This window comes from Nicotiana sylvestris, chromosome 12 (assembly GCF_000393655.2).
Source record: "Nicotiana sylvestris chromosome 12, ASM39365v2, whole genome shotgun sequence".
In the NCBI taxonomy this organism is placed as follows: Eukaryota; Viridiplantae; Streptophyta; class Magnoliopsida; order Solanales; family Solanaceae; genus Nicotiana; species Nicotiana sylvestris.
This window is the reverse complement of record NC_091068.1, coordinates 125169626-125181130: the sequence shown is the minus strand read 5'-3', so window position 1 is coordinate 125181130 and position 11505 is coordinate 125169626. Positions and strand designations below refer to the sequence as shown.

The window sequence follows — 11505 nt, the reverse complement described above, 5'->3', positions numbered from 1 at the left end:
GCACAAATGGCCTTTCTTAGGCTACTAATTCAAATTTTGTTGTCATTAGTACATTAAGCCAAATTTGTCCATAAGAAAAGAAAAATTCATCCAATTACTTTTTTTTAAGTCAGATATTCCCACTAATCTAACGGAGACAAAATTTTAATGGTGGCTTAAAAAAATATCATATGTTGCAAATAATTCCATATTATTTGATGGATGACTTTTAGACAGTTATCACGTGCTTTTGCGTTATATTTGTTGAATTAAAAGTTTAAAATGATAATTAATTTAATAATAGTTGAAGAAATTTGAAGTTATGATTGAGATGCTTGTTTGGTAGAGAAAACATTACATTAAGTTTTAAAGCTTGAATAGTTAGACAAGTTTAACTTCTTAAAAGTGGTAAGAATTATGTAGAAAGAAATAATACCAAAACATTATGCAATATCAATAAAAATATCAATTGAAAATGGTAAGCGGACTCATTTGATAAAACTGGAATATACTAATCTCTTCGTCTGTAAATAGATGAAACATCATTTATTATTTAAGCCAATTAAGTTTAGTGATTGTAACAAAGTTAACGTGAATATACTGTACTCAGGAGGTTGAAAGTTCAATTTCCACGAAATATTTTATACATTGACATATATGCTTTGTTATTGTTTGATAACGTACAAATATTCTAAAGCACTGAAAACGTACATTATGCAATGGCAGACCTACACTTACGTCAATTGTGTATATTTTTTTACTGAAAACTACTAGTAGTAAATAACAAATAAAGATATTGATTGAGCACCCAATCTTATAAAGTAACAACTTTAAATAAGGGCTACGAGCATCCGATTTGAAAATTATGAATCTTCCACTTATGTTAAAAAAATAAATTGTTCATGTATGACATTTAATACCAATAAACGAATACAACATCTACGTTTTATATATAATTCTTTATCACTTAATAATATTCTTACTTTAATTTAAAATTCTTATAATTATTTGATTTGAGGTAACTATTCAATTTGTGACGGTTGAAGGTGAAACTTGGGAAATCAGGGGTCCTCCCATGTGTATAAGAGCTACTGTTTCTCTAGTCAAAATTAATTGAAACCATATTCTCCATTCAACTCGGTCCTCAGTTTCTAAATCGTCAATCGAGCTGAGAACTTTGAAATTCTTCATTTTTTAATATTCGCATTGAGTTTATCTCTCCATACCTGTTGTGACCCCAAAATTATTAGTTTAATAAATATAGATAGCGGAGTTCAAACTTGAATCAGTGGGGGAGGCCTAATGGATCGGTTAATCGACGGCTCAAAATAATCGTCTGCTTCAAAAGTCCAGGTTTTGCCGATAACACGATTACACGGTATCTTTCTTTTCTCACTCCTCCTTTTCGTCTTCTGGTTCTCTCCTCTTTCTCTTCTCTTCTAACCCAAATCCCTTCTCTTCTTCTGCAGATCTAGAGCACAGCTATGTATCTCCGATTTATTTAGTTGTTAATTTTTATTTTTCTTAGCTTCTAAGTCAGTTTTGTTTTTCATTTCAATAAATCGAAAATTATCCCAAAAAATTGTTGCAATTCTTTTTAGCATCTGTTAAATTCATCTTAATTGGTCATACTGTGACAATTGACATCAGAGCTTGATTCTGTAACCTCTGGGCATGATAATTGTCACACCTCCTTTTTTCCGAGAGGGATTGAGAGTTTTTCCAATTTAAGTGACATTAATCGAAATGAGATTATTTAATTTATTTCAGAGTCGCCACTTGGATAATTATATGGTGTCCCAAGTCACCGGTTTATTTTAAAATCCTAAATCGAGGAAATTGACTCTTATTTTATGGTCTACGAACACAGAGGACTGAGTAAGGAATTCTGTTAACCCGAGAGAAGGTGTTAGACATTCTCGGGTTCCGTAGTTTTAGCACGGTCGCTCAACTATTAATAATTGGCCTAATTATCTGATTAGTTACATGTTTTAAATCTATTGTGCATTTTTAACTTTTTAATCGCTTTTAATATTTATGGAGTTTAATTAAATAAGTCGCGATGTCGCACACTTATTGTTTTTAAACACATTGCGAATCGCGCCACATGAAATGCACCCGTGATTTGCAACATATTTATTTTAATTATTATTAGAAGTTATGGTTGGGTCACATGAAATGCACACCTGAATTGGGGATTACGTATCATGAATATGCCAAGGGAATCGTACCCATAATCACGATAATTCATTTACACGCCTAAAACAAACTACGAAAGTTCATAAATTATTGTCCTAAAACTAGTTTGAAATTATTGTGAAGGTCATAATTTATAGAAGTAATTTGTAGGTGAAGATATTATGACTTAGTGTTTATTTAAAGACGGGTCAGCTGATGAATTCATTTGTATTGAGTGATGGATTTAAACATTTGAACCATTTGTTCAAATTAGTTTTATGTATCTTCTATTCCAATTTCCAAACAAGGCCAACATAAAATTAAAATAAAAATGTAAACAAACTAGCATTTCATCCTAATTATGTCAAGTAGTGAGTTAACTCCAGCCAACTATGAGCAATTTCAATTATGAACGGAATATCACAAATAAGGAATTTGGCTAAATATATCATTCCAACACCAAATAAGATAGCAATTGAGAAAAGGTGAGATAGAACAGATCTTTTATATCAGAAAAACTTCTTGAATATAAAGGTGGAAATTCAACAAGAACAACTCGACCAAGAGAACAGAGGACTCGCCGGCAACTTCACAAATTTGAATAAAGAACAATGAACGAACAGTCGACGAAATCACGAACAAACCTTAAATGCCCGGAAGTCTTCGAACCTCAAGTGACTCGAACGACGACCTCAAGCGATGAGCTCGAGTTCGCCAGCAGCCTCTGTTTTGGTGTCAAACGAGGGGCTCTTCCCTGTCAAGCTGGCAACATTTTTGGAGCTGTTATTTTGGGTCTTTTTGGGGATGAAAATGGTATGTTCTTTTGGCTCGATTTGGCTGTGATTTTGGAGTCATTTTTGGGACTGTTTTGGTCCGTTTTATGCTGCATTTATGGGGAAAAGAGAGTTGTTTTCTAGGTGTTTCTAGATGGGTTTTGATGTTGATTTTGGGACTATTTTTGGGTGGAAAAAGGGGTTGGTTATTGCAGTATTTTCAGGTGTTTTTGGATGGTTTTGAGCTGGAATTCATGGCTATTTATTGGGAGAAAACTGTTGGGTTTTTGGCAGCGTTTTGAGATGATTTGAGGTGTGATTTGGAGCTGGTTTATGGACGCTTCTCAGCTCGTTTTTTGAGCTAAAATGGGGTGGCTTTGGAGGTCATTTTTGAGCAGCTTTTCTATGGCATTTTTGTGGAGTTTCAAGGAACTTTTTACATGGTTTTAATGGAGTATAGTGGATGATATTTTTATTTTTTATTTATGGAGAAGATGGAAGTTTTCATGGATTTTTCATGGTTGAAGGTTATGAGCTTTTTGTTATGAAGCTTGAAATGCAGAAGCAAGTTTTCTCTGCCTCCGTTTTCCCCCCCATGTTTTCACGTGTTCTCCCGTCCCCCCTCCCTATTTTTTTGTCTCAGGTGTCCTCCTATTTGTTATGTGTGTGTGGCTATTATACAGTGTGGTCGAAGGGGTGCTGTTCGCTGGAGAAGATGACTTAGGGTTTTGGTTTTTTTTAGGTTTTAGCTTGTTTTTTTCTCTTTGTATGTAGATATATAGGTATAAGTATAGGGATTAATTGGTGGAAGAGATAAGGATTGAGAGTGTAATTATCTAGGGTAAATGTTATTTGTAGAAAATTGCTAGGAAAGTGCATGTGAATTATACGATAAGAGAGAATCTTTTGCCATATGGCAATTTTCCATTGGCTCTTTTTTCTTTTCTTGATAATTACTAAAAAAAATCTACTCCTACTAAATAAGTAAATAAAAAGCAAGGTACAATTACTACACTCAATATTTATTTCTCAAAAACCTCTCACTTAAAATTAAACTAAGCTAAATAAAATTATATCCCCTTTTTTTTGTTGAAACTTTTTCTTTCTTTGTAAAATGAAAAATAAAATTAATACTTTAAAAATATGTAACTCTTTTTTTTTTGCAATTTTCAAATTATCTAAAATAAACCTATAAAAAGGTGAAATAAAACTACAATATTAAAATTAAACTTAAAATATATTTAAATACTAAAAGTGAGTGAAAAAATTAAATATGGTCAAACATTAGGTGCTCACAGCTGCCCCTCTTTGCTTGGAAACATGAAGAGTTTTCAGGCAAAGACAAAGTGAGCCGTATGACTAATTTTTGAACATATCGTTATTCAAAAGAGGAAGAAAATAAAAGAAAAAGGTGCAACCGAGTCCTGGTTTTGGACAACCTACATATTCCGGGTTATAAAGAAATCAGGTCGCGTGCAGTTCAAGAAGAATGATGGAGTGATGAGTTCTAGAGTCGAGTGAGATTCCGTCGAGGCTCCGGTCCGTGGACCTGTTATTACATCAAAATCAAAATTAAAAAGACTAATTAAACATATCAGCTACGAGTTACAAGATTCCTATCTATGAGTCTTCTGAAGCTTGATCTTGAGTCTTGGTTGGTTCTTCATACGGACTCTGATCTGAATCTTGATGCTTGTTAGCTGCAGGTGCTGGTTCATTCCCTTTTCAACTTCTCGGATCAAGGTGTGACATGCAAAGCTTGTGACTTCAATCACGTCTTGAGCAATCCACATCTTTTCTCCGCTTCTGCACTTTGAGTTCACTTCTTTTTTTTTCTTTTATTCTAGATTGAGACTCCTTCTTTTGGTCGTCTCAACCCTGTGCCTCGAGGTAAAACCTGCTCAAACACCAAAACAAACAAACAAATAAAAATTTTTTGCCCAATTTTCACTAAAAAAATTTCGTGAGTTATTGTAACAAAATTCTAAACTACTTCTTTATTGAAAGCAATAAAAGTCAGGATTGTGTATCCTTGGGAAAAAGAGATTAGGGAGTGGAGACCCTATATCTAAAATGAGATCAACTAGGGATCGGAGACCCTATTGTTGGAAAATCATCAACTAGGGAATGGTGACCCTATATTGACATCAGATTATGCTGGCATCAGGTTATCCTGGCATCAACAAGGGAGTGGAGACCCTATATTGGCATCAACTAGAGAGTGGAGACCCTATATTGGCATCAACTAGAGAGTGGTGACCCTATGTTGGCATCAGGTTATGCTGGCATCAACTAGGGAGTGAGGACCCTATGTTGGCATCAACTAGGGAGTGAGGACCCTATGTTGGCATCAGGTTAGGCTGACATCAACTAGGGAGTGGAGACCCTATGTTGGAAAGTGAGACTACTGAATTGTGTACCTATGCTAAAATGAACCAAGAAGGATTTTTTTTTTGTTTTTGTTTTTTTTCCTTTTTCCACATTTTTTAGAAAAATCATCATTTTTTTCTTTTGAGAAAATCATTCTTTTAAACAAATTGCCCCAACGTTTTTTTTTCCAAAGGCATGAACAAATGATTTTTTTAATCGAGACATCCTCTTTTTTTTAATTTCCTAGGAGAAAATTCATCAGACTATACTTTTATATCTTAGGAGAAAAATTCATCAGACTAAGACATCATCCTAGGAGAAAGTTCATCAGACTAATCAGACTAAGATTTCTTGTCCTAGGAGAAAATTCATCAGACTAGGGCTCTTATCTTAGGAGAAAAATTCATCAGACTAAGATTTTGATCCTAGGAGAAAGTTCATCAGACTGAGTCTTTTTTTTGGTTATCTTAGGAGAAAGATTCATCGGACTAAGATGTTTGATCCTACGAGAAAAGTTCATAAGACTAGGTTTTTTTATTATCTTAGGAGAAAGATTCATCAGACTAAGATTTTGATCCTAGGAGAAAGTTCATCAGACTAGGTTTTCTATCTTAGGAGAAAAATTCATCAGACTAAGATTTTGATCCTAGGAGAAAATTCATCAGACTAGGTCCCTTTTTTTTAATCTTAGGAGAAAGATTAATCAAACTAAGATTTCTATTCTAGGAGAAAGATTCATCAGACTAGGATTCTTATCTTAGGAGAAAGATTCATTAGACTAAGATGTTTATCCTAAGAGAAAGATTCATCAGACTAGGTTTCTTATCTTAGGAGAAAGATTCATCAGACTAAGATTTCGATCCTAGGAGAAAGATTCATCAGACTAGATTTTTTTTGTTATCTTAGGAGAAAGATTCATCAGACTAAGATGTTTATCCTAGGAGAAAGATTCATCAGACTAGGTTTCTTATCTTAGGAGAAGGATGCATCAAACTAAGATTTCGATCCTAGGAGAAAGATTCATTAGACTAGGTATTTTTTTTATTATCTTAGGAGAAAAATTCATCAGACTAAGACGTTTATCCTAGGAGAAAATTCATCATACTAGGTTTTTTTTTGCATCTTAGGAGAAAGATTCATCAGAAAGATTTTTATCCTAGGAGAAAGTTCATCAGTCTAGGTCTTCTATCTTAGGAGAAAGATTCATCAGACTAAGATTTCGATCCTAGGAGAAAATTCATCAGACTAGGTCCTTTTTGTTATCTTAGGAGAAAGATTCATGAGGCTAAGATTTCTATCCTAGGAGAAAACTCATCAGACTAGGTCTTCTATCTTAGGAGAAAAATTCATCAGACTAAGATTTTTATTGGGAGAAAATCCATCAGACTAGGACTATTTATCTTAGGAGGAAAATGTCACGACCCAAATCCAGACCCGGTCGTGAGAGCGCCTCTCGTGAAGACAAGGCCAGCCGACACTTCCCATTTTCCAATTATTAACAGTTAAGCATTTAAGAAATGGTCAAATCATGATAAAATATATCCAAAATAACAATGATAACATAAATACATGGAAGAACACCCATACACAGCCCTAACCAGGGTGTCACTAGTCATGAGCATCTTTAAGTCATAATACAAGTCTGCTAAGTCTATAAGCTAGTATAGATGTCTGAAAAGAGATATAGATGATAAAGGAGTAGAGACACGGGGTTGCGGACGTCAACAACTACCTCGTAATCTCCGAAAAACCCGCCTGAAACTGGAGGAATTAGCACTCGGGAGCGAAACCAGCTACGCCTGAATTTGCATACAGGAGTGCAGGGAGTAAAGTGAGTACTCCAACTCAGTGAGTAACAAATGTAAATAACGATTGAACGTAAGAAAATACGTAAGGCATGCAACATTCTATAATGAAGCAGTAAAACCATTTATAAGCAGTAAAACAGTGAAAAGTCAAGTAAAATCCTCTTTCAACAAGTAAATAAGTAATTGATAGGTAATTAAGGTAAAGTAAACAAAAAGTTTGCCTCTCGGGTACAGTATCACCACATCCGCCCCTCGGGCAACATCTCAGAACAATAACAGCCCCTCGAGCTCAATCTCACTTCACAATGGGTACCCACGCTCATTGGGGGTGTGCAGACTCTTGGAGGGGCCCCTTACGACCCAAGCACAATAACAAGCCATCTCATGGCATCAAAACTAGGCCCTCAGCCTCATATCAATTAAACCACCTCATGGCATATATATATATATATATAGTATCAGTGTTTCCTCACAACTTAGGCCTTCGGCCTTACTCAGTCAAAAATACTCACAAGTCCCTCGGGCAATAGTAAAACAGTGTTTCTCAACCCAAACATCATTCAAAATATCATTTAAGTCTTAAAACTAAGTAAATATGGCTGAGTATGAAAATAGTGGAAAATAACATGACTGAGTTCAAGTATAAAGTCAAAACAGTGAGGAAATAGCAATGAAAATCCTTGAATGGTTCAAATAGTTGCCACGAAGCCCAAATATGGCATTCAACCCAAATAATGATGATAGCAAATAATTTTTAGTCAAATACGCGGTAAAATCATCAATCAGGACGATGTGCAATCCGGGGTTTCAAACCCTCAGAACATCATTTACAATCATTACTCACCTCGAACCGGCTAAACCTCTAGCTCACGATGCCTTTGCCCCTCGAATCAGCCTCCACGTACGTCGAATCTATCCAAAATCAGAACGAAGACGTCAAAGTATGCTAAGGGAACGAAGCCCAAGCGAAAACAATCAATAAAGGGTACCAATCCCGAAATTACCAAATTCTGACCCCTGGTCCCATGTCTCGAAAATAAGAAATTTTTACATCAATAGATTCCTCATCTCCCCACGAGTCTATGCATATAAAGAATACCAAAATCGGAGTTCAAATGACCTCTCAAATCCTCATTATAAGGCCTCTTAAACTCAAGCCTTAATCCCCCATTTTTAGCCCTTTAATTCTTTTAATTACAGCCTTAATCCATGAAATACTACCATAGAAATGTATTTTAGGTCCAAAATCCTTACCTTAATGAAGTTCCCTTGAAATCCCTCTTCCAAATCGTCCAAAAGCTCTCAAGCCGAAGTCAAAAATGGTGGAATAGCTCAATTTCGCGAAATGAAATAACTTATATGTTCTGTTAGACATTTTCGCATCTGCGACTCTTCAACCGCTTCTGTGGTACCGTATTTGCGGTCATACCTCCGCTTCTGCGGAAATCACTTAACCATCCAAAACCGCTTCTACGATCATCCTTCTGCATCTGCGATATCGCAGATGCGGTCCAACTCACCGCTTCTCGGTCCCTGACTCCCTCAGCCTTTCCGCTTCTGCGACCTTCCTCATCGCACCTGCGGCGCCGCACCTGCGGTCCCCAAACCTCATGTGCGAAAACACCAGAAGCAGCAAAACTTCAACAACTACAATAACATCTCAACTTCTCCGTTAACCACCCGAAATTACCCCGAGGCCTCCGGGACCTCAACCAAAAGCACAAACATAACCCAATACCTTATTCAAACTTGTTCCAATCATCAAAACACCTCAAACAACATCAAATCTACCAAATCACATCGGATTCAAGCCTAAGTTTCAAAAATCATCCAAAGCCAAACCACGTCCGAATGACTTAAAATTTTTGCACACACATCCCAAATCACATAACAGAACTACTGCAACTCTCGGAATTCTATTCTGACCCCTATATCAAAATCTCGCCTACCAACCGAAAATCGCCAAAATATCAACTTCACCAATTCAAACCTGAATCCACTACGAACCTCCAAAATTCATTTCGATCGTGCTCCTAAGCCACAAATCACCTCCCGAAGCTATCCGAACCATTGGAACTCACATCCGAGCCCTCTAACACATAAGTCAACATCCGGTTGACTTTTCCAACTTAAACTCACTCTAAAGAGACTAAGTGTCTCAAACCTTACCAAAATTATTCCGGATTTGATCCGACCAACCCGATACCACAAAACACGGATAACGAAGCATAAAGAAGCATAAATGGGAAAATGGAGCGGTAATTCATGAGACGACTGGCCGGGTCGTCACAGAAAAATGTGAGGACCAATGATAAGATTTTATGCACACTAGCAAAGACAAATTAAAGGCAAAGATTTGAGTGACTTTCCTTTGTCGGTTTTTTTTTCAACCACTTTCCTTGCAATGCTTTGTTCTTGTTTCAAACAAAGAAAATTTTGTCAGTTTTGAAAGTGGTGGTCGGTTTGTGGCCTTGAGTCTTGAGCAGCTTGACTTTTGCTCGATCATCTTGAGTCAGTCTTAAGAGACTTTTGTTCTGCACCAACTCTAATTGTTTCACACACAGTACCATTTATATTTGCGGCTCAATCAGCTTTATCCCAACTGGAGATCTTTGCTTATTTGACCTTTTCTGATATCTTGAATGACTTCCTACTTTTAAGCAATTAGTCTGCCAGAGAGAATCACAAGTTATCTTTGCTTGCGCCAAGTAGGCTGACAAGAGTCTTTTGGTGGAGGCTTTGCATGAATCCTCAAGGCATTGTTGAGAGTAACAACTGAGTGTGTTGGCCAAATTTACTTTATGCAACTGAAAAGCTGGTAGCAAATTTTAAAATCCTTTCTTGCTTGTTTTGACAAGGACTGACTCAGAGTAAAGGACACAATGTGTCATGACCCCAAACCCGGACCCAGTCGTGATGACACCTCTCGTGAAGATAAAGCCAGCCGACACATTTCCAAAAAGTAGTTTTAACTAATTTAACAATAGGCATTTAGTCTTAAACATGCTATAAATCCAAAAGTAAGCAGTGACAATACAAACAATTCGCGGAATACAACCCAACACAGCCCGATACTGGTATGTCACTAGTCATGAGCATCTAAAAATCCGAAATAAGATAAGAAAGTCTAAAGAGTTCAATACAAATCTAAAACAAAGAGAAATAAGATGAGGGAAGAAGCTCTAGGCTCCGAATGCCGATAGCTACCTAGAGAATCTTCGGATTCGCCCGAGGTGAAAAGATCAACACTCACTAGCGGGATTAGCAATGCCTGAATCTGCACACGAGGTGTAGGGAGTAAAGTGAGCACTCCAACTCAGTGAGTAATAATCATAAATAAACGACTGAGAGATATGAAAACACGTAAGGCACATTACAAGCTATAATGAAGCAGTAAAACCAGTAGAAATAGTGAAGCAGTGATAATGTGTAAAGTCATTTTTAATTCAGTCCAAACTTCATGAAATGCCTTTTTAACAATTAAGTAGGTAAATGACAGACAAATAAGACAGATAAACACATAAAGGATTGCCCCTCGGGCACAATGTCAACAATACCAGCCCCTCGGGCTATCTCTCACATCACAATGGGTACCCGCGCTCACTGGGGGTGTGCAGACTCCTGGAGGGGCCCCTTACGGCCCAAACAGAATATCAAGCCATCTCGTGGCATCATCACTAGGTCCTCGGCCTTGTATAAACAAGCCACCTCGTGGCGTACATATCTCAGGCCCTCGGCCTCATAATCATAATTAGTGTTTTCTCACAACATAGGCCCTCGGCCTTACTTAGTCAGAATCTCACAGCCACTCGGGCAACAATAAAACATAGTGCTCAACCCAAAATATCATTTAAAATGTCATTTAAGTGTTAAAGCAGAGTAAACATGGCTGAGTTATGAAAAATAGTAGAATATAGCATGACTGAGTTCAAGTATAAAGTAAACACAGTGAGGAAATATCAATAAAAATCCCCTAAGGGTTCAAATAGTTGGCACGAGGCCCAAATATGGCATTCGGCCCAAAACAAGATGATAGCAAATAGATTTAAGTCAAATACATGGTAAAACAGTCATTCGAAATGGACTAAGTTACAATCCCCAATAGTGCACGACCCCACGTTCGTCATCTAGCGTGTGCGTTACCTTAATATAGCACAACGATGTGCAATCCGGGGTTTCATACCCTCGGGACATCATTTACAATCATTACTCACCTCAATACGGTCCAAACTCTAGCCCGCGATTTCCTTACCCCTCGAATCGGTCTCCACTCGCGTCGAATCTATCTAAAATCAGAATCACGACGTCAAAATATGCAAAGGGAACGAAGCCCAAGCGAAAATAATCAATATACAACACAAATCCCGAAATTACCAAAACCCGATCCCCGGGTTCAC

General features: G+C 36.9%; 1 long non-coding RNA gene across 1 annotated transcript; it reads left to right on the top strand.

Annotated features, from left to right (window-relative positions):
- Window positions 1–1091: 1091 nt before the first annotated feature.
- On the top strand, window positions 1092–1561 carry LOC138884337 (uncharacterized). The gene is made up of 2 exons (XR_011404512.1): window positions 1092–1357; window positions 1449–1561. It is a non-coding gene; the product is annotated as an uncharacterized lncRNA (long non-coding RNA).
- Window positions 1562–11505: the final 9944 nt, after the last annotated feature.